The sequence below is a fragment of the Ornithorhynchus anatinus genome, chromosome 1 (assembly GCF_004115215.2).
Source record: "Ornithorhynchus anatinus isolate Pmale09 chromosome 1, mOrnAna1.pri.v4, whole genome shotgun sequence".
Classification (NCBI taxonomy): domain Eukaryota; kingdom Metazoa; phylum Chordata; class Mammalia; order Monotremata; family Ornithorhynchidae; genus Ornithorhynchus; species Ornithorhynchus anatinus.
The window spans coordinates 36,880,656-36,903,502 of record NC_041728.1 but is presented as its reverse complement, the minus strand read 5'-3'; positions in this window follow the sequence as shown (position 1 = coordinate 36,903,502).

The following is a 22,847-nucleotide window of genomic DNA, read 5'->3' as shown; positions in this document are numbered from 1 at the left end:
AGGCAAATCGCATCACTTCTCTGGGTCTCAGTTTCTTCCACTGCAAAATAGAGATTCGACATCTGTTTTCCCTCCTTCTTGGACTGTGAGTCCCGTGTGGGACAGGAACTATGTCCGACCTGATTAGCTTGTACCTACTCCAGTGCTCAATACAGTTCTTAGTGCATAGTAAACACTTCACAAATACCATAAAACAAGGCTGAGAAGCTAAAAGAGTCCTCTCAGCTGCAGAGCAGTGGAGCTGTCCCTTCCCACTTACTCTCCAGAATTCATTCATTCAATCTCATTTACTGAGCACGTACTGTGTGCAGAGCACTGTACTAAGTGCTTGGGAAAGTATATTACAATAATAAATGGACATATTCCCTGCCCACAACAAGTTTACAGTATAGAGGGGGAGACGGACAACAATACAAATGAATTCATTCAATAGTATTTATTGAACGCTTACTATGTGCAGAGCACTGTACTAAACACTTGGAATGTACAAATCGGTAACAGATAGAAACAGTCTCTGCCCTTTGACGAGCTTACAGTCTAATCGGGGGAGACAGACAGACAAGAACAATGGCAATAGTAGAATCAAGAGGAAGAGCATCTCATTAAAACAATAGCAAATAAATAGAATCAAGGTGATGTACATCTCATTAACAAAATAAATAGGGTAATGAAGATTTATACAGTTGAGCGGATGAGTACAGTGCTGAGGGAATGGGACAGGAGAGGGGGAGGAGAAGAGGGAAAGAATTACAATTATATACATGAATGCTATGGGCTGGGAAGAATAAAGGGAACAAGTCAGAATGATGCAAAAGGGAGTGGGAGAAGAGGAAAGGGGGGCCTAGTATGGGGAGGCCTCTTGGAGGAGATGTGCCTTCAGTAAGGCTTTGAAGAGGGGGATAATCATTGTCTGCTGGATTTGAGGAGGAGGATGTTCCAGGCCATAGGCAGGATGTGGGCCAGGTGTTGGTGGCGAGATAGGTGAGACCATGGCTCAATGAGGTTAACTCTAGAGGAGAAATGTGTGGGCTAGGTTGTAGAAGAAGAGTAGCAAGGTGAGGTAGGAAGGGGAAAGGTGGTGGAGTGCTTTAAAGGCAATGGAGAGGTGTGTTTGTTTGATGCAGCCCTCCTGACCTCAGGCTTCCGGGGCCTCACGGTCTGATCCAGCAGTACTTATTAAGCTCCCAAACGGACATATTATTGAGCACTTACTGTGTGCGGAGAGGACTATGCAATAATATCTTCTGATACTCATTCCCACAGCCACAGTGTCACGTCACAATTCATTTCCAACCGACTCACATTTTTTCTAGGGTCATATCACCATTCTTTCACACTCTCAATTGAAGTCGATAATAATAATTATTATGGCATTTGTTAAGTGCTTACTGTGTGTCAGGCACTGTTCTAAGCACTGGGATAGGTCATATTTATTGAAAGCTTACTGTTTTCCAGAGCTCTATACTAAGTGTTTGGGAGAGAACAATACAACAGAAGCGACAGACACGTTCCCTACACACAAAGAGTTTTACCTTTGTTACTTTGTTTTCCCGTCTAGGAAACACAAGCCGCCAACTTCAAAAGAGCATAACTGGAGTTGGGATTGTCTGCAACCTTGCTCTCTTCCATTTTCTGCAGGAGTCTCTAATCCAGGCTTTGTCACTTGTCTGCTGTGTGACCTTGGGCAAGTCACTTCACTTGTCTGGGCCTCAATTCCCTCATCTGAAAAATAGGGATTAAGACTGTGAGCCCCATGTGGGACATGGGACTGGGTCCAACCTATTTAACTTGTATCTGCCCAAGCACTGGAGTACAGTGCCTGGCACATAGTAAGCGCTTAACAAATAACATAATTATTTTTAAAAAAACAGCCCTGGAGCATGAGGCAGTGCATTTTGAGCCTGTTCCTCAAAACCCCTTCGCTCAGATACTCCTGATTCATTTATGGTCGACTTGGGGAGAAGCAGAGTGGCCAGTAGATAAAGCATCAGCTTGGGAGTCAGAAAGATTAAGCCTGGCTGTATGACTTTGGTTAAGTCACTTCACTTCTCTGGGCCTCAGTTCCCTCATCTGTAAAATGGGGATTAAAAGTGTGAACCCCATGTGGGACGGGGACTGTGTGGGGTCCAGTCTGATTAGCTTGTGTCTTCCCCAGCCTTTAGTACCATGCCTGGCACAAAGTAAGTACTTAGCAAATGCTATTAATAAGAAAAAAAACCTCAAGGTAATACAGTTAGCTAGCCCTTCCTGCTTCCTGCTGCCCCTGCTTCTCTGAGGAAAGTTTATTGTTGGATTGTATTTAGGCAAGTCACTTAACTTCTGTGTGCCTTAGTTACCTCATTTGTAAAATGGGGATTAAGATGTAAAATGTCCCACGAGGGACAGGGACTACGTCCAACCTTATTACCTTGCATCTACAGTGCCTGGAACATAATAATCATTTAATACCACAATTATTATTATTATTATTATTACTCTCCCAAGGGCTTAGCAGAGTGTTCTGCACACAGTAAGCACTGACCGACTCTTTCAACCCTCTCCCCGTCTAGTGGAGCCAAACACATCTCAAAGGCTGCCACGCCCCCTGCTGGTCAGGATGAGACGCTGCAGGAAATGGACCAGGCTTTCTCCACCCACCTTTGGGACTGCTCGGGGCACCCGCCCCTCCCCTTTTTTGTTTCTTTTTAAGGCACTCAAAGGCCTGTTGGCTTTGGTACCCCTGTAGGAGGAGTCAACCAATCAATCAATCGATTAATGACATTTATTGAGCACTTACTTTGTGCAGAACGCAATGCTAAGCGCTTTGCTCCCTCTCCGCCCTCTGCTCCTTCCCCTTTCCCGCTGCTCCTCCCCCTCGTCCTTCCCCTCCCCTCAGCACTGTGCTCATTTGTATATATTTTTTATTACCCTATTTATTTTGTTAATGAGGTGTACATCCCCTTGATTCTATTTGTCGTGATAATGTTGTTTTGTTTTTGTTTCGTTCTGTTTTGCTCTGCCGTCTGTCTCCCCCGATTAGACTGTGAGCCCGTCATTGGGCAGGGATTGTCTCTGTATGGTGCCGAATTAGCGGTTAGTACAGTGCTCTGCACATAGTAAGCGCTCAGTAAATACTACTGAATGAATGAATGAGAGTTACAGTACAAGAGATTAACAGGCATGTTCCCCTGGGGAAATATCATAAGAAAACAAATCGCTATTTGCCAAACAGAGACATATGCAATTGTCCGCAAGTCCTTCAGAACCTTGGAAGGAATACCAAACTCCTCAGGGACTGAACATAGCAACACCCAGAAGGTGGCCTAGTTTCCAAGACAACAGCTCCCCAGTCCAAGGGTCTGATAAAATACCCTGGGACCTCTCTCTAATGCTCGGCACAAAGAAATGTTCCACCGTCGTCAGAAATAATAGGAGCATGGCCTAGTGAGAAGAACACAGGGCTGGGAGCCGTGCTTAGGTTAGGCTCAGGTCCCCTGAGTTCAAATCCCAGCTGCACCACTTATCTGCTTTGTGACCTTGGTCAGGTCACTTCATTATTTGGTGCCTCAGTTACCTCATCTGAAAAATGGGGATGAAGGTTGTAGGACAGCGACTTGTGTCCAACCTGATTAGCTTGTATCTACCCCAGTGCTTAGAGTAGTGCCTGGAACATACTAAGTGCTTAACAAATGCCATTATTATTATTTTTTTATGTTCTTTGTTAAGGCAATATGTCCAACCTGATTAGCTCATATCTACCCCAGGACTTAGCACCTTGCCTGACACCTAGTAAACAATTAGTGATTACCATAAATAAAAGCTGTACTAAGCACTGGGTTAGATATAAATTTTAACAGGTTGGACACAGACTCTGTCCCACATGGGGCCCACAGTCTCCATTTTACAGATGAGAGAAATGAGACCCAGAGATGTAAAATCACGCAGCCAGGATTATTCCTTCTGACATCCAGGTCCATGCTCTATCTAGGAGGCCACGCTGCTCTAAACTTTAAGCAGGGGTTGTGTCTGTATAGTGTTTTATTGTACTCTCCCAAATGCTTAGTACAGTGCTCTGTAGACAGTAAGTACTCAATAAATACAGTTGACTGACTGACTTCTCTCTAAATCGACCCTAAATTAATCAGGAGTGTCTGGGTTGAGGGGCTTACAGAAGCAGGCATTCCCAGCTTTCTCACCTTCCCTGCTCACTCCTGGTTGAAGAAATTTGCTTGGGGTGCTCAATAATTCCACTTGAGTGTACCTGCACTGTTATTATTTAAATCATAATAATTGTGGCATTTTGGAGAACAGGTATTTCATCCTCTTTTTTAGATGAGGAAACTGAGGCATAGAGAAGTTAAACTTTTCCCAGGTCACACAGCAGGCAAATAATAATGATGGTTTTTAATAATAATAATTTTAGGCACTGTACTAAGCACTGAGCTGGATACAAGCAAATTTAGTTGGCCCCAGTCCCCATCCCATGTGGAGATCACACTCTCAACCCCCACTTTACAAATGAGAGAACTGAGGCCTAGAGAAGTGAAGTGACTTGCCCAAGGTCATGCAGCAGACAAGTGGTGGAGCTGGGATTAGAACCCAGGTCCTTCTGACTCCCAGCCTTATGTTCTTTTCACTAGGCCATGCTACTATTATTTCTGACGATGGTGGAGCATTCTTTGTGCCAAGGATTGGATAGAGGTCCCAGAATATTATATCAGACCCTTGGACCAGCGGGCTGTTTTCTTGGGAATCCAAGGCAGACACTCACCAGATTCAGGCAACCCACCATTCCCTCTCCCCAAGGGAACTCATGTAAATAATGAAAGCAAAACAGTTTTCCATGTAATAATTATGATATTTGTTAAGTGTCTACTTTATGCAGCACACTGAAGTAGACAAAATATATGCAGAACAGACACAGTTCCCAACCCACATGGGACTCAAAGTCATAAGAAGTAGTGTGGTCTAGTGGAAAGAACACAGGCCTGGGAGCCAGAAGAACATTAATTCATTCATTCAGTAGTATTTATTGAACACTGAACTAAGCACTTGGAATGTACAATTTGGCAACAGATAGAGACAAGAGTTCTCATCTCAACTCCACCACATTTCTATGTGACCTTGGGCAAGTCACTTCACTTAATAATAATAATTATTATTATTTGTTAAGCACTTACTATGTACCAAGCACTGTTCTAAGTGCTGGGTTAGATACAAGGTAATCAGGTTGGCCCACATGGGCCTCACAGCCTTAATCCTTATTTTACAGATGAGGTAAATTAAGTGACTTGCCCAAGGTCACAGAGTGGACAAGTGGCGGAGCTGGGATTAGAACCCACATCCTCTGACTCCCCAGCCTGTGCTCCTGCCACTAGGCCATGCTGCTTCTACTTCTCTGGGCCTCAATTCCCCAGTCTGTAGTTCCCTTATCGTATGTCCATATTTATTTATTTATTTATTTGTATTGATATCTGTCTCCTCCCTTCTAGACTATAAACTTGTTGTGGGCAGGAAATGTGTCTGTTTATTGTTGTGTGGTACAATACTAAACTCTTAGTACAATGCTCTGCACACAGTAAACACTCAATAAATACGATTGAATGAATGAATAAAATGGGGATTAAGACTGTGAACTCCATGGGGGACATGGACTGTGTCCAACCTGATTAGCTTGTATTTTTCCCAGCGCTTAGTAGAGTGTGCAGCTGCTTTAGAAAAGCAGCATGGCCTAATGGATAGAGCATAGGCCTGAGAGTCAGACGGTCACAGGTTCTAATCCTGGCTCTGCCACCTGGTTGCTGTGTGATCTTGGGCAAATCACTTCACTTCTTTGGCCTCAGTTAACTTCATCTGTAAAATGGGGATTGAGACTGTGAGCCCCATGTGGGACCGTGACTGTATCCAACCCGACTGGCTTGTATCCACCCCAGCACTTAGTACAGTGCCTGGTGCATAGTAAGTGCTTAACAAATACCACAGTTATTATTATTGTTATAATAAATGCTTAACAAATAACATTAAAAACTGACATTTCCTCATTCCTCAAGTGTCAAACATGCTGGGACCATCCCCATGTGGGTAGTCAGAGAATCCAGCCCAACAGTAGAGCATGAGGAGATATAGGGATTTTCTACTTTCACCAAAACTATAGTAACTGTGATATTAGCTATACTTACTATGTACCATGTACTCTTCTAAGTGCTGGAGTAAATCAGTCAATCAATCAATTAATGTTATGTATTGAGTGTTTACTGTACGCAAGGTACAATACAACAGATGCAAGATAATCAGGTCAGACACAGGCCCTGTCCAAAAATGGAGCTCAATCAATCGTACTTATTGAGTGTTTACTGTGTGCAGGGCACTTACTGAGAGAGTACAACACCACAATATAACAGTCACATTCCCTACTCACAGCAAACTTACAGTCTAGAGGGGAAAATAGCACCTTAAAATGAGTCTGCAGGAAGCCATTTTTGAGTGACTGTTTTTTGATCCTGCGAACAACCGTAAAGAATGAATCAGTGAAGAAACTAGGCTGCACTACTCCAGGACAGATCATTGTGGGGCCAGTCTGCGGGGCAAAGCATGGAGTGAGAGGAGACTTTCCCTCTCTGCTCTACCTGGTAACGGGCCTGGACTAATCAACAATTGCTATGTGGAGCCACTGCGATGCCCAAGGCAGATAAAAGGTGGTCGCTTTGAATCACATGGTGGGGAAGGCATGTCCAGAGGTTTGTATTAGCATTCTGATCCGCCAGCATGGACTCCAGCATAGCCGAACCAGCGGGAACATCTTCAAACCTTCCAGAGTGGGATCAGTGATGCAGACTGCATTAACCACCGAACGGGTACCTACATTTGTTGGAGTGGATGTGAGTGAGTGTGTGTGTATGTGTTATTCCCCTGTACTTACATCAAGAATTAAGTAAAGTTTTCCTCAGTCATCTTGGTGGTTTAGCTCTTCATTTTGAATTTGTCATGGAGTGCCTGCTCTAGGAAATTCCTCGTTGGCACGGGCCCAGGGCTCGTGACACAATTTAGCAGTGTGAGCTACCTAGCCTAGGTAAAAAAGAATTCATTCCTTCATTCATTCAAGGAGGAGACAAGGCTAATGCCAAGGTTATAACCTTGTGAGACAGGAAGGATGGTGGTGCTGTCTACAGTGATGGGAAAGTCAGGGGAAGGACGGGATTTGTGTTTTAAAGCCAATGCAGCCATCTGGGCCCCTGTTGGCCTTCGGTCCCCTGACCCCGGCCAAGATGCCAGTGATTGCTCTTCTCTGCCCAGTGGACTCCAGCAGGAGCTGACATCGGCAGTGCATGAATTGTCGCCATCTGGCCGTAATCGTCAACCTGCCAGCCTCGGATCGGATATGATAGGCTGGCTCGGGAGTGAGGCCCAGGGCGAGATGTTGCGGGAAGAGGCTAGGCTGCCCGAGGCTTTGGCAGATATGGGCATCAAGGAGGGCGGACAAGCAGACAGCAGGGGCTTCGGGGAGAGCTGCTTCTCATTGAATTGGCCTTTGACTTCTTTAGCAAATAGTAGCAGACGACCAGCCCACCCCTCCGACTCAGCCTAATGGAGCAGGCCAATCGATCAATGGATGGTCTTTATTGAGAACCTATTTATTGAGTGTAAACCTCTACTATAGAAGAAGCTTGGCTTAGCGGATAGAGCATAGGTCTGAGAGGCAGAAGGGCCTGGATTCTAATCCCAGCTCTGCCACGTGTCTCCTGTGTGACCTTAGGCAAATCGCTTCACTATTCTGGTCCTCAGCTACCTCATCTGTATAATGGGGATTCAGACTGTGAGCTTCATGTGGGCTAGGGACTATGTCCAACCTGATTAGCTTGTATCTACCCCAGGACCTAGAACAGTGCTTCACATAGTAAATGCTTAACAAATGCCATTATTATGTGCAAAGCACCCAAGCGCTTAGTACAGTGCTCTGCACACAGTAAGAGCTCAATAAATATGATTGAATGAATGAACTGGACTGCGTGCTTGGGAAGGGTCAATAGAACCAAGTGGGTTTATGTGTTCCTTGTCCACAGTGAACTGACAGTCTAGAGGTGGAGACAGACTTTAAGAGAAATAAACAAATGACAGATGCATACATAATCAATCAATCAATGGTATTTATTGAGCTCTCACTATGTGCAGAGCACTAAACTAAGCACTTGAGAGAGTATACTTTACCAGTTTTGGTAGACACATTCCCTACCCACAATGAGCTTACATTCTAGAGGGGGAAACAGACATTAATAGAAGTAGATAAATGATGGATGTGTACATAATCAATCAACCAATGGTATTTATTGAGTGCTTACTATGTGCAGAGCACTGTACTCAGTACTTGGGAGAGCACAATACAACAGAATTAGCACACATAATTGCCTTAGGTCTGAGGGAGGGGTGAATAAAGTGAGCAAAAACTAATGTAAGGGTGATGTAAAAGGGAGTGGGAGAAGAGGAAATGAGGGCTTAGTCAGGGAAGGCCTCTTGGAGGAGATGTGCCTTCAATAAGGCTTTGAAGATGGGCAGAGTGATTGTCAAATATGAGGAGAGAGGGCATTCCAGGACAAAGGCAGGATGTGGGCGAGAGGTCCATGGTGAGATAGATGAGACTGAGGTACAGTGAGTAGGTTAGGAGTAGAGGAGCGAAGTATGCAGGCTGGGTTATAATAGCAGAGCAGTGAGGTAAGGTAGGAGGGGGCAAGGGAATGGTGTTTCAGGGAGGAAGGGAGCGGTCTGTGGTGTTGGGAACAGCAGAGAGATCAAAGAGAATCAGAATGGACAGGGACCATGTCCGATTCCCACCTGTGTATCCTCTCCCAGTGCTTAGTACAGTGTTCTGCACATAATGAGCACTTACTAAATGCTATTATAACAAGCAGGACTTGTTCTTTAGGACCTGGATATGACAAGAGCAGTGGGGACATTGGTGAGTACAGTCTTTGTGGAGTGAGGGGGCAGAAATAATAATAATGTTGGTATTTGTTAAGCGCTTACTATGTGCAGAGCACTGTTCTAAGCGCTGGGGTAGACACAAGGGAATCAGGTTGTCCCATGTGGGGCTCACAGTCTTAATCCCCATTTTACAGATGAGGTAACTGAGGCACAGAGAAGTTAAGTGACTTGCCTACAGTCACACAGCTGACAAGTGGTGGAGCCAGGATTGGAACCCATGACCTCTGACTCCAAAGCCCGTGCTCTTTCCACTGAGCCACGCTGCTTCTTTGCAAAATCCAGCCTGCAGAAGGTCATGAAGAAAGTTGATTCAGAGGAAATATAGGCAGGGTGAGCAGAGACCCTTTTTTTAATGTTATTTGTTAAGCACTTACAATTGCCAAGCACTGTACTAAGTGCTGGGGTTTATACAAATTAACCAGGTTAGACACAGCCCATGTTCCATGTGGACTCCCCCCTTAGAATGTAAACTTGTTTTGGGCAGGGAATTGTGTCTATTTATTGTTATAAATAACAAGCACTTTAGTACAGTGCTCTGCAAACATTAAGCGCTCAATCAATACGATTGAATGAATGAATGAACATAGGGCTCACACTCATAATCCCCATTTTACAGTTGAAGGAACTGAGGCACAGAAAAATGAAGTGATTTGCCCAAGGTCACACACCAGACAAGTGGCAGAGCTGGAATTAGAACCCAGGTCTTCTGGCTCACAGGCTTGTGCTCTTTCCACTAGGCCATGCTGCTTCTAGACCTGTTCTGGGAGTTTGGAAAGATTGGGAGCAGGGAAATGGGGTGATCACTCTAGAGGATTTTGGGGGAGGGAGAGGGTTTTATAGATGGGGGAAGATGTGCACACAAGTGAAGGTAAAAGGGAAGGAACCACCAGAGGTGAGGAGGAGGAGAGTAGACGGTAGCGAATAGCGTCAGAGGTGCAGTTAGTTTGATTCAGAGGTAGATGGGCAAGCACTGGAAGTTCTTGAGGAGTTGGGAGAGATGAAATTAACTTTGGTTTAGAAAGGACTTTAAAGCACTCAATCAGCTTTCTCCCTCTTGCCTCACCTCACTAATCTCCTACTACAGCCCAGCCTGCACACTCTGTTCTTCTAGTGTCAGTTAACTCACTGCCCCAAACTGACTCCACTCTGTACTGATTTCCTTCTAGAACCCAGCTCACACTATTCATTCCTCTAATGCCAACCTACTCCCTGTACCTTGATCTCATCTATCTCTTCCCACACCCTCCTCTATATTTGCCAGATCATCACTCTTTCCACCTTCAAAGCATTATTGAGGTCACATCTCCTCCAGGAGGCCTTCCCCAATTAAGCCCTCTTTTCCCCAGCTCTGCCTTCTGCCTTGTGAACATGGCCCCGTGAACTTTGGACATTTGATGTTTGCCTCTCCCCCAACTCCTCTGCACTCATGTACACAACTTGAAATTATACATTACTAATTACATATTTATTTATAGTAATGCCTGTCTCCCCCTGTAGAATCTAAGCTCATTACAGACAGGGAAAGTGTCTGCTAATTCTATTATATTGTACTTTCCAAAACACTTCATACAGTGCTCTGCACTTAGTAAGCATTCAATAAATATCACTGATTTATTAATATACCCAACCTTTCAGTACTTATGTACATAAGTACCATCCTGTTTTCCTCAACATGTTATCCAACTTTGGCTTCACTGACTCTGTCCTCTCCTGGTTCTCTTCTTATCTCTCTGGTCATTCATTCTTAGTGTCCTTCACAGGCTCCTCTTCCATTCATTTATTCATTCATTCATTCACACTTATTGAGCGCTTATTATGTGCAGAGCACTGTACTAAACGCTTGGAATGTACAATTCAGTACATTCTCTTCCCTCTTCCCCCTCCCAACCCCTAACTGTATTGGCTCCTCAAGGGTCAATTCTTGGTCCCCTTCTATTCTCCAAGTACACTCACTCCCTTGGTAAACTCATTCGCTCCCATGGTTTCAACTCTCATCTCTACACGGATGATGCCCAAATCTATATCTCCTCCCCTGTTCTCTCTCCCTCCCTCCAGGCTCACAACTCTCCCTGCCTTCAGGACATCTCCACCTGGATGTCCTCCTGCCACCTAAAACTCAACATGTCCAAGACAGAGCTCCTCATCTTTCCTCCCAAATTCTGTCCTCTCGCTGACATTTCCATCTCTGTGGACGGCACTTTCTGTCTCACAAGCCTCCAACCTTGGTGTCATCCTTGACTCCACCCTCTCATATACCCCACATATCCAATCCATCACCAAAGTTTGCCGGTTTCCCCTTCACAACATTGCCAGGATCTGATCTGCCTTTTCTCTCCATCCAAACCACTGTCACCTTAGTACAATCACTCATCTTATCCCAACTGGATTACTGCATCAGCATCCTTTCTGATCTCCCTACCTTCTGTCTCTCTTCACTTCAGTTTGTACTTCACTCTGCTGCCCGGATTATCTTTCTACAGAAACGTTCTAGGCATGTCATCCCCCTCCTCAAAAATCCCCAGTGGTTGCCCATTCACCTCCATATCAAGCAAAAACTCCTATTGGCTTCAAAGCTCTCTATCACCTTGCCCCCTCCTACCTCATCTCACTTCTCTCCTTCATCCCAGCCCTCACACTCCACTCTTCTGGTGCTAACCTTCTCACGGTGCCTTATCCTCGCCTGTTCCACCATCGACCCCTGGCCCATGTCCTACCCCTGGGCTGGAATGCCCTCCCTCCTTAAATTTGCCAAACCATCTCACTTCCCCTCTTCAAAGCCCTACTGAAGGCTCACCTCATCCAGGAGGCCTTACCAGACTAAGGCCCCCTTTTCCTCAGCTCACTCTCCCCCCCACCCCCTTGACTCCCTCCCTTTGCTCTATCCCGCCCTGTCCCACAACACTTGGTATATATGTACATATATATAATTCTATTTATTTATGTTAATACCTGTTTACTTGTTTTGATGTGTACATATATCTATAATTCTATTTCTTTACACTGATGCTACTGATGCCTGTTAACTTGTTTTGATGTCTGTCTCCCCACTTCTAGACTGTGAGTCCACTGTGGGTAGGGATTGTCTCTCTTTGTTGCTGAATTGTTCTTTCCAAGTGCTTAGTACAGTACTCTGCACACAGTAAGTGCTCAACAAATACGACCGAATGAATGAATGATTGAATGAATGAATGCTTACTATTTGCCCAGCATTGTGCTAAACGCTGGGGGGGGATACAAGGTAATAATAATAATGTTGGTATTTGTTAAGCGCTTACTATGTGCAGAGCACTATTCCAAGCGCTGGGGTAGATACAGGGTAATCAGGTTGTCCCACGTGAGGCTCACAGTTAATCCCCATTTTACAGATGAGGTAACTGAGGCACAGAGAAGTGAAGTGACTTGCCCACAGACACACAGCTGACAAGTGGCAGATCCGGGATTCGAACCCATTACTGAGCCACACTGCTTCACATCTATTTATCCCTCTAGATCGTGTGCTCCTTAAGGGTAGGGATTGTATCAGTCAACTCTATTGTCTTTCACTCTTATATTAATGTGTCCCCCCGCTCTAGACTTTAAACTTGTGGGGGTCAGGGACTATATCTTTCAACTCTGTTGCACTGTACTGTCTCAAGCACTTAGTACAATGCTCTGCATAAAGTAAATGCTCAATAAATACCATTGATCATAATACTCTCCTAAGCGCTTAGTTGAGTGCTCTGCCCTACTAAATACTATTCATTGCTTGAGTAGGTGAGAGATCTCTGCTTGAGAAGATTCAGCTGTGAGCAGGTATATATTGTGGAGAAGAGGAAATGAGGGCCTAGTCAGGGAAGGCCTCTTGGAGGATATGTGCCTTCAATAAAGCTTTGAAGGTGGAGAGAGTGCTGGTCTGTTGGATATGAAGAGGGAGGGCATTCCAGACGAGAGGCAAAATGTGGGAAATTTGTGCAAGATGGCTTTCATTCTATCGATGAAGTTGTTGGTGACTTTTTCAGCGATGAAGTGGGGAGCTTGAAGTTTGGGGAGAACAGGTGGGTGTTGTGGGCCTGTGAGCCACTGAGGAAGAGTAGAGCTGTCAAACTGAAAACAGAGCTGAATTGCAACTTAACAGTGTTGTGAGAGAAGTTCATCTGTGAATTTCCACTGGTTGAGTTGAGCCCCACAGGAGTAGGGGTGGAGGAAGTGGATTGTGACTATGATCAGTCCATCGGTAATACTTATTGAGGTCTTTCTCTGAGCAGTATACTAAGCATTTGGGAGAGTAGAGTATTCATTCATTCATTCATTCAATAGTATTAAATGAGCGCTTACTATGTGCAGAGCACTGTACTAAGTGCTTGGGATGAACAAGTCGGCAACAGATAGAGACAGTCCCTGCCGTTTGACGGGCTTACAGTCTAATCGGGGGAGACGGACAGACGAGAACAATGGCAATAAATAGAGTCAAGGGGAAGAACATCTCATAAAAACAATGGCAACTAAATAGAATCAAGGCGATGTACAATTTATTAACAAAATAAATAGGGTAACGAAAATATATACAGTTGAGCGGACGAGTACAGTGCTGTGGGGATGGGAAGGGAGAGGTGGAGGAGCGGAGGGAAAAGGGGAAAATGAGGGTTTAGCTGCGGAGAGGTAAAGGGGCGATGGCAGAGGGAGTAGAGGGAGAAGAGGAGCTCAGTCTGGGAACGCCTCTTGGAGGAGGTGAGTTTTAAGTAGGGTTTTGAAGAGGGAAAGAGAATCAGTTTGGCGGAGGTGAGGAGGGAGGGCGTTCCAGGACCGCGGGAGGACGTGACCCAGGGGTCGACGGCGGGATAGGCGAGACCGAGGGACGGCGAGGAGGTGGGCGGCGGAGGAGCGGAGCGTGTGGGGTGGGCGGTAGAAAGAGAGAAGGGAGGAGAGGTAGGAAGGGGCAAGGTGATGGAGAGCCTTGAAGCCTAGAGTGAGGAGTTTTTGTTTGGAGCGGAGGTTGATAGGCAACCACTGGAGTTGTTTAAGAAGGGGAGTGACATGCCCAGATCGTTTCTGCAGGAAGATGAGCCGGGCGGCGGAGTGAAGAATAGACTGGAGCGGGGCGAGAGAGGAGGAAGGGAGGTCAGAGAGAAGGCTGACACAGTAGTCTAGCCAGGATATAACGAGAGCCCGTAACAGTAAGGTAGCCGTTTGGGTAGAGAGGAAAGGGTGGATCTTGGCGATATTGTAGAGGTGAAACCGGCAGGTCTTGGTAACGGATAGGATGTGTGGGGTGAATGAGAGAGACGAGTCAAGGATGACACCGAGATTGCGGGCCTGAGAGACGGGAAGGATGGTCGTGCCATCCACGGTGATAGAGAAGTCTGGGAGAGGACCGGGTTTGGGAGGGAAGATGAGGAGCTCAGTCTTGCTCATGTTGAGTTTTAGGTGGCGGGCCGACATCCAGGTGGAGACGTCCTGGAGGCAGGAGGAGATGCGAGCCTGAAGGGAGGGGGAGAGGACAGGGGCGGAGATGTAGATCTGCGTGTCATCTGCGTAGAGATGGTAGTCAAAGCTGTGAGAGCGAATGAGTTCACCGAGGGAGTGAGTGTAAATGGAGAACAGAAGAGGGCCAAGAACTGACCCTTGAGGAACTCCAACAGTTAAAGGACGGGAGGGGGAGGAGGCTCCAGCGAAGGAGACCGAGAATGACCGGCCAGAGAGGTAAGAGGAGAACCAGGAGAGGACAGAGTCCGTGAAGCCAAGGTGAGATAAGGTATGGAGGAGGAGGGGATGGTCGACAGTGTCAAAGGCAGCAGAGAGGTCAAGGAGGATTAGAATGGAGTAGGAGCCATTGGATTTGGCAAGAAGGAGAGTAGTTAGCACCCATAATCCCTGCCACCAAGGGACTTGCAATCTAGGAGGGGAGACAGACACCAAAATAAATTACAGGAAGGGGGAAGCAACAAAATATGAAGATATGTATAAAGCACTATAGGGAAGGGGACTACCCTAGGTCTTAGGTGATGTGGAAATACTGAAAAGGCCATAGAAAGGGAATAAGGTGATCAGGGAAGGCCTCCTGGAGGAGATGCAATTGCAGAAGGGTTTTTTCTTTCACAACGCATTTGTTTAGCATTTATGATGTTTCAGGCACTGGGGTAGGTACAAGATAATCAGGTTGGACACGGTCCACATATCTCAACGGGTTCACAGTCTTAACCCCATTTTACAAATCAGGAAACTGAGGCCCAGAGAAGTTAAGTGACTCACCCAAGGTCACACAGCAGAAAACTGGCAGAGCTGGGGTTAGAACCCAGGTCCTCCTGACTCCCAGGCCCCTGCTCTATCCACTAGGCCATGATGCTTCGAAGATGGGGAGAGCAGAGGACTGCCAGATGTGAAAGAGGAAGGATTCCAGGTAAAAGGAAGGGGCAGGATCAAAGGCTGGCATGAAGAGGAACAAGACATAGTGATTACGTTACCTTGAGAGGAGTGAAGCCCGAAAGAATGGGTGTAGTTGCAGAAGAGGGGAAAGCTGAATGAGTGCATGGAAAAATACTAATAATAATTAATAATTGTTAAATGCTTACTATTTGACAGGAACTGTTCTAAGTGCCAGGATGGATACAGGCAAATTGGATTGAACACACTCCCTATGCCACATAAGGCTCACATTCTCAACCCCCATTTCACAAATGAGGTCACTGAGACACAGAGAAGTTAAGTGATTTGCCCAAGGTAACACAGCAGACAAGTGGTAGAGCTGGGATAAGAAATGACTCCCAAGCCCATGCTCTATCCACTAGGCCATGCTGCTTCTCAAAGCCAAAGGTCAGGAGTTTCTGCTTGATGCAGAGAGGAACCGGCAACTTTGGAGGTTTTTGAGGAGTGGTAAGACAAGCACCATATGACATTTTAGAAAAATGATCTGGCAGCAAGTGCATTGTGGACTGGAAAAGGGAGAGGCTGGAGGCAAGGAGGTCAAAGAGGACAGCAGATGATGTGGGAATTGACAAGTGCATGGACCAGGATGATAGCTGCCTGGATGGAGATGTTGTAAAGAAAGAACTGATATGATTTGGTCACAGACTGAATATGGAGGCTGAAAGAGATAGAGGAGTTGAAGATAATGCCAAGCTTGTGGTCTTGAGTGATAGGGTGGCTGATGGTGTTGTCAACAACAAAGGGAAAGTTCACTGAGGGGGATGGATTCTGGAGATGTCGTGAAGGAAAAACAGACGGGATTTAGTCACAGATCGAGTGTGGGAGATGGAGGAGAGAGAGGAGTCAAGAACAAGGCCAAGGTTGTGATCTTGAGAGACAGTGATGCTGATGGTTTTGTCAACAGTTATGGGAAAGGAGGGAAGGATTCTGGAGATATAGTGAAGGAAGAACCAATAGGATTTGATCACAGACTATGGTGGCTGAAAGAGAGAGAAAGAGGAGTAGAGGATAAGTCCAAGATGGTGGTCATGAGAGACAGGGAGGCTGATAGTGTTGTCAGCAGTGAAGGAGGAGGATTCACTGGAGGAGAGGATTTGGAAGGGAAGGTGAGCTCGGTTTGGGCATGTTGAGCTTGAGATACCAGTGATCAATCAATCCATCATATTTATTGAGCACTTACACTGTGCCAAGCACTGCATTAGATGCTTGGGAGAGTACAATATAACAGCTGGTAGACCCATGCCCTGCCCACAAGTTTAGGGGGGGAGACAGATGCTAATGTAAATACATTACAGATAGGTACATGAGCGCTTTGGAGCTGAGACTGGGGTGAACAAAGGTTGTAAATCCAAGTGCAAAGGTAATGCACAGAGAAGTGGGAGAAGAGGAACTGAGGGCCTAGTCAGGGAAGGCCTCTTGGAGGAGCTGTGCCTTCAATAAGGCTTTGAAAGTGGGGAGTGAGGGTCTGTCAACTATGAAGAGGGAGGATGTTCCAGACCAGAGGCAAGATGTGGACAAGGGGTTCGGGGCAACATAGGCGAGATCGAGGTACAGTGAGTAGATTGGCATTAGAGGAGTAAATAGACTGAGCTGGGTTCTAGTAGTAAATCGGTAAGGTGAGGTAGGTGGGGACAAGGTGAATGAGTGCTTTAAAGTCACTGATAAGGAGTTTCTATTTGAAGCAGAGGTGGATGGGCAACCACGGGAGGTTCTTCAGGAGTGGAGAAACAGGGACTGAATGTTTTTGTAGAAAAATGATCTGGGTAGCAGAGTGAAGTGTGGACTGGAGTGGGGAGAGACAGGAGGCTGATGCAGTATAGGATAAGTGCGTGGATTAACAGGGTACCAGTTTGGAGAGAGAGGAAAGGGAAGATTTTAGTGGTGTTGTGAAGGTTGAGCCAACAGGATTTGGTCAGCAGGACATCCATTTTTCAAGATGCCCTGGAGGTAGGAGGAAATGAGAGACTGCAGAGCAAGAGAAATGTCAGAGTTAATGATGTAGGTTTAGGAGTGATTAGATGTAGTAGTTGAGGCCGTGAGAATGGATGAGTTCCTCAAGGGAATGGGTGAAGATGGAGAGTAGAAGGGGACATAGAATTGAGCCTTGAGGAGCCCTCAGAGATAGGGGTGGGAAGCGGAAGAAGAAGCAGGGAAAGAAATGAGAGATAGTGTAGCCTATTGGAAAGAGCCCAGGCCTAAGAGGAGATATGGATTTTATCCTGGATCCTCCACTTAATAATAATAATAATAATACTAATGATAATAGTGGTATTTGTTAAGTGCTTACTATGTGCGAAGCACTGTTCTAAGCACTGGGGTAGATGCAAGGTAATCAGGGTGGCCCATGTGGGGCTCGCAGTCATAATTCCCATTTTACAGATGAGATAACTGAGGCACAGAGAAATTAAGGGATTTGCCCAAGGTCACACAGCTGACAAGTGGTGGGATGGGGATTAGAATTCACGACCTCTGACTCTCAAGCCCAGGCTCTTTCCACTAAGCCATGCTGCTTCTCTGTAGGACATTTGCTTGTCCTGTGACCTTGAGCAAGGCACTTAACCTCTGTATGCCTCAGTTTCCGCATCAGTAAAACGGGCATTCAATGTCTGTTTCCCCATCCTATACTTAGACTGAAGGGCTCTAGACTGTAATTCCTTGTGGACAGGGATCATGTCTACCAACTCCATTATATTGTAATAATAATAATAAATTAAGGAACTTAAGTGCTTACTCTGTGCCAAGCACTGTTCTAAGCATTGGAGTAAATACAAGTTAATCAGGTTGGACACAGTCCCTGCCCCACATTGAGCTCATACACTTAATCCAACTGAGACACAGAGAAGTTAAGTACCTTGCCTAATGTCACACAGCCAACAAGTGGTGGAGTAGGAATTAGAACCCATGATTTTCTTACTCCCAAGCCTGTGCTCAATTTTGTCTACAAAAATTTCTCTACAGAGAAGCAGCGTGGCCTACTGGATAGAGCATAGACCTAGGAGTTGGAAGGATCTGAGCTCTAATCCCAGATCTGCCACTTGCCCGCTGTAAGACTTTGGGCAAGTCTTTTCACTTCTCTGTGCCTCATTTCCCTCATCTGCAAAATGGGGATTCTAAGCCTGTTCTCTCTCCTACTTAGACTCTGAGCCTCATGTGGGACCTGATAATAATAATAGTAATAATAATAATAATAATTTTTGCATTTGTCAAACACTATGTGCCGGGCACTTTACTAAGCCTTGTGGGGGATACAGGCAAATTAGGTTAGACACAGTCCCTGTCCTACATGGGGCTCACAGTCTTAATCCCCATTTTAGAGTTGAGGTAACTGAGGTTCAGAGAAGTCAAGTGACTTGCCCAAGGTCACCCAGGAGACAAGTGGCCGAGCCTGGATTGGGGAGCAGGTCATTCTGACTCCCAGGTCCATGCTCTATCCACTAGGCGGCGCTGCTTCACTCCCAGATCGTCATTCTGCAGGCCGCAGTTCTATCTCGCCACTGACCTCTGGCCCACATCCTACCTCTGGTCTGGGATGCCCTCCCTCCTCATATCAGACAAATAATTGCTTGCCCATACTTCAAAACCTTCTTAAAGGCCCACCTCAAGAAGACTTCCCTGTCTAAGCCCTCCCTCCTCTTCTCCCATTCCATTCTGCGCTGCTCTTACCTGCTCCTTTATTCATCCTGCCTCCCATCCCCACAGCACATGTGTATATACCTGTATATATCTGTAATTTATTTATTTAGTTAGTTAGTTATTCATTCATTCATTCATATTGTCTCCCCTTCTAGACTGTGAGCTCGTTATGGGCAGGAATGTGTCTGTATGTTATATTGTACTCTCCCAACTGCTTAGTACAAGGCTTTGCACACAATAAATAAATACGATTGAATGAATGAATGAGAGGACAACAGCATTAGTAGACACAATCCTGGCCCTTGAGGAATGTACAGTCTACTGCACTGTAGCATTGTACTGAGTGTTTGAAAGAATACAGTAGAGGCTGAAGGCATGATTTCTGTCCTCAAGGAGTTTAGTTTATGGTCTACTTTGCATGAAACACTGTACTGAGCATTTGAGAGAACCAACAGAGTCTTCCCAGACTAAGCCCCCCTTTTCCTCTGCTCCTTCTCCCCTCCCCATCGCTCTGACTCCCTCCCTCTGCTCTACCCCTCTCCCCGCCCCACAACACTTGCGTATGTATGTACATATTTATTATTCCATTTATTTTATTAATGATGTGTATATATTTATAATTCTATTTATTTATATTAATGCTATTGATGCCTGTTTACTTGTTTTGTTGCCTGTCTCCCCCCTTCTAGACTGTGAGCCCATTGTTGAGTAGGGATTGTCCGTATTTGTTGCCTAATTGTACTTTCCAAGACATAGTACAGTATTCTGTACAAAGTAAGTGCTCAATAAATATGATTGATTTAATGAATGAATGAATGAATACCAGTAGAAGAAAAAACAAAGAAACCAATAAAAAGCAGGTGCTGGGCAGGGTTTGAATAGGAAGAGAAGGAGTTGTGTTTTGGACATGTGTAGTTGGAGGTAATTAATTATGGTATTTGTCTACTCCTGGCTCTACCACTTCTCTGCTGTGTGATCTTGGGAAAGTCACTTCACTTCTTTGGCCCTCAGTGACCTCATCTGGAAAATGGGGAATGACACTGTAAGCCCCACGTGGACCAGGGACTGAGTCCAACCCAATTTGCTAGTATCAACTCCAGTGCTTAGTACAGTGTCTGGCGCATAGTAAGTGCTTAGCAAATATCATTATTATTATTATTATTATTAAGTGCTTACTATGTGCCAAGCACTATTCCAAGTGCTGGGGTAGATACAAGATAATCAGGTTGTCAGGCGTGGGGATCAGCATCTTAATCCCAATTTTACAGATGAGGGAAATGAGGCACCGAGAAGTGAACTGACTTGACAAAGGTCACAGAGCAGACATGTGGGGGAGATGGGATTAGAACCCACGTCCTCTGACTCACAAGCCCGTGCTCTTGCTACTAGGCCATGCTGCTTCTTTCTGGAGGAGTCGGTGGTTCATAGTATATGTTGTCCCTGCCCTGAGGAACTGGAAAATGTAGATGGAAGGAGGGACAAAAAATATATTCCTGGTAAGAAGTTGTCATAGAGGATGACGAAGTACAGAAGTACTGAAACATAGGTTGAGTGCCAAGGTAGGACTTCAGAGTTGCCACAAGAGGGAAGCTGCCCTGCTTCCTCTGGCCCCAGCCGGCTCCTCTGGATTCCCAGAACCCGCCCTCCATCCAAACATCCCCGCACAACCTTCGAGGAGCAGCGAAGTCAGTTTGGAAAGAGCTCAAGGCTGGGAGGTGGAAGACTTGGGGCCTAGTCCTGGCTCCGCCATTTTTGTGCTGTGTGACCTTGGGTGACTTTGACTGTGACTTTGGACTCTATGTGCCTCAGCTGCTACACCTGTAAAACTAGGGACGAACTACGTGTTAACCCTTTTCCACAGGCTGCGATGTGGATGCGATGCCCTGATGTGAGACGCAGGCTGCCTCTGCTCTGATCATACAGTCCCCACACCTGTGACTGGCCAAGGGTAATCGCTGAACCAACACCACCACGATAATGCGGGTATGAGAGTGCCCAGGCACTCGCCCAGACAATTTAGGCCTTGTCATGATTGGTTGGAGGGTGGCATGGCAGCTCGGGACACAGAGACTTCTGGGAGTTGTAGTCTGATGCTTGGTCTTGTTGGCGTTCACCTCTGCCTACCGAACTACCACACCCCTGGTGCCCCTTGGTGGGGCCCGTGGATATTGGTCAGAGTGTGGAAGGTGCTGGTGGGGTCTGTTAAGGCCATTTTTCGATTGGGAATGTTAGGAACTACTGTATTTGTTAAGCACTTGCTACCACTCCCTCTGTGGTGTAGCATAGAGAACACAGAGGCCCCAAACTCAATCAAAATCAGGCACCTTTAATCCCATTCCCTCCCGGGAACCAACAGTAAAGGCCCCGAGCAGCTCCACCTGCTGAAGGTGGCCCCTTAAACAGGTGGGATTTTAACGCATCTTTTCATTGGCATGAGCCCGCTCCGAACTGGTCCAGGCAGCTGCCCTTGGCCCTCCAAAAGATGCTCCCTCGAAAGCAAACCCTTACTGTAGTTGGACACCCCTTTCCTCAAGCTCCTTTTCAAAAGAAACTCCATCTGAATGACTGTAAAGCCTTTGTCAATCTTAATTCAATCAATCAAATGGTATTTATTAAGCACTTACTGTGTGCTGAGGCCTGTACTAAGAACTTGGGAGAGTACAATGTAACAGAGTTGGTAGACACGTTTCCTGCCCACAGTGAGCTTATAGTCTAGATTGTCACTCTCACTGGGGTTTAATGCCTGTGCCATTTGATAAATGCTTATGGTGTAGACTGTAAACTCCTCTCTAGAATGTAAACTCATTGTAGGCAGGGACTGTTTCTATAAACTCTGTTATACTGTCCTCTAACAAGTGCTTAGTACAGTGCTCTGCACACAGTAAACGCTCAATAAATATAACCCATTGATTGTCTGGGTGACAGTGTGCTAACCACTGGGATAGACAATCAGGTTGGACACAGTTCCCTGCCTCACACGGGGCTCCGATCTAAAGGAAGGGAGAACAGGTATTAAATCCCCATCTCACAGCTGAGGAAACTGAGTCCAGAGAAGTTAAATCATTCTTCTTCTTCTTATGGTATTTATTAAGTACTTACAATGTGTCAAGCACTGTTCTAAGCGCCGGAGTAGATACATATTAATCAGGCTGGACACTGTTCCTCTCTCACATGGGGCTCACATTAGGCGGAAGAACAAGTAAGTAATGAATTCTCATTTTACAGTAAAGGAAACCAAGACAAGGGGAAGTGAAGTGACTTGACCAAGCTCCCTCAGCAAGTAAAAGGCAGTGCTGGGATTAGAACCCAGGTCCTCTGACTCCCAGGGCCAGGCTCTTGCCACTAGGCCACCCTCCTTCTCCAAGGAATGACTTGCCCAAGATCACACCGCAGGCCAGGGGTGGAAGCAGGACTAGAGCACAGGTTCCCTGTGTTGTTCCTGTTGTAACTATTATTGATAATTGATTATTATTATAACAACAAAACTGATACTTAAGTGTTTCTGTTTTCTTCCTCTAGACTGTAAGTTCTTGTGGGCAGGGAATTTGTTTACCAACTCTGTTCCTTTGTACTCTCCCAAGTGCTTAGTTCAATGCTCTGATGCAATAAGTGCGCAATAAATATCACTGATGGAGTGCCCTCATTTCCTTTTCTCCCACTCCCTTCTTAAAATGGGTATTAAGACTGTGGGGCTGAGAAGGGGGATGAACAAAAAGAGCAAGTCAGGGTGATGCAGAAGGGAGTGGGAGTAGACGAAAGGGGAGCTTAGTCAGGGAAGGCATCTTGGAGGATGAGTGCCCTAAATAAGGCTTTGAAGAGGGGGAGAGCTATTGTCTGTCAGATTTGAGGAGGGAGGG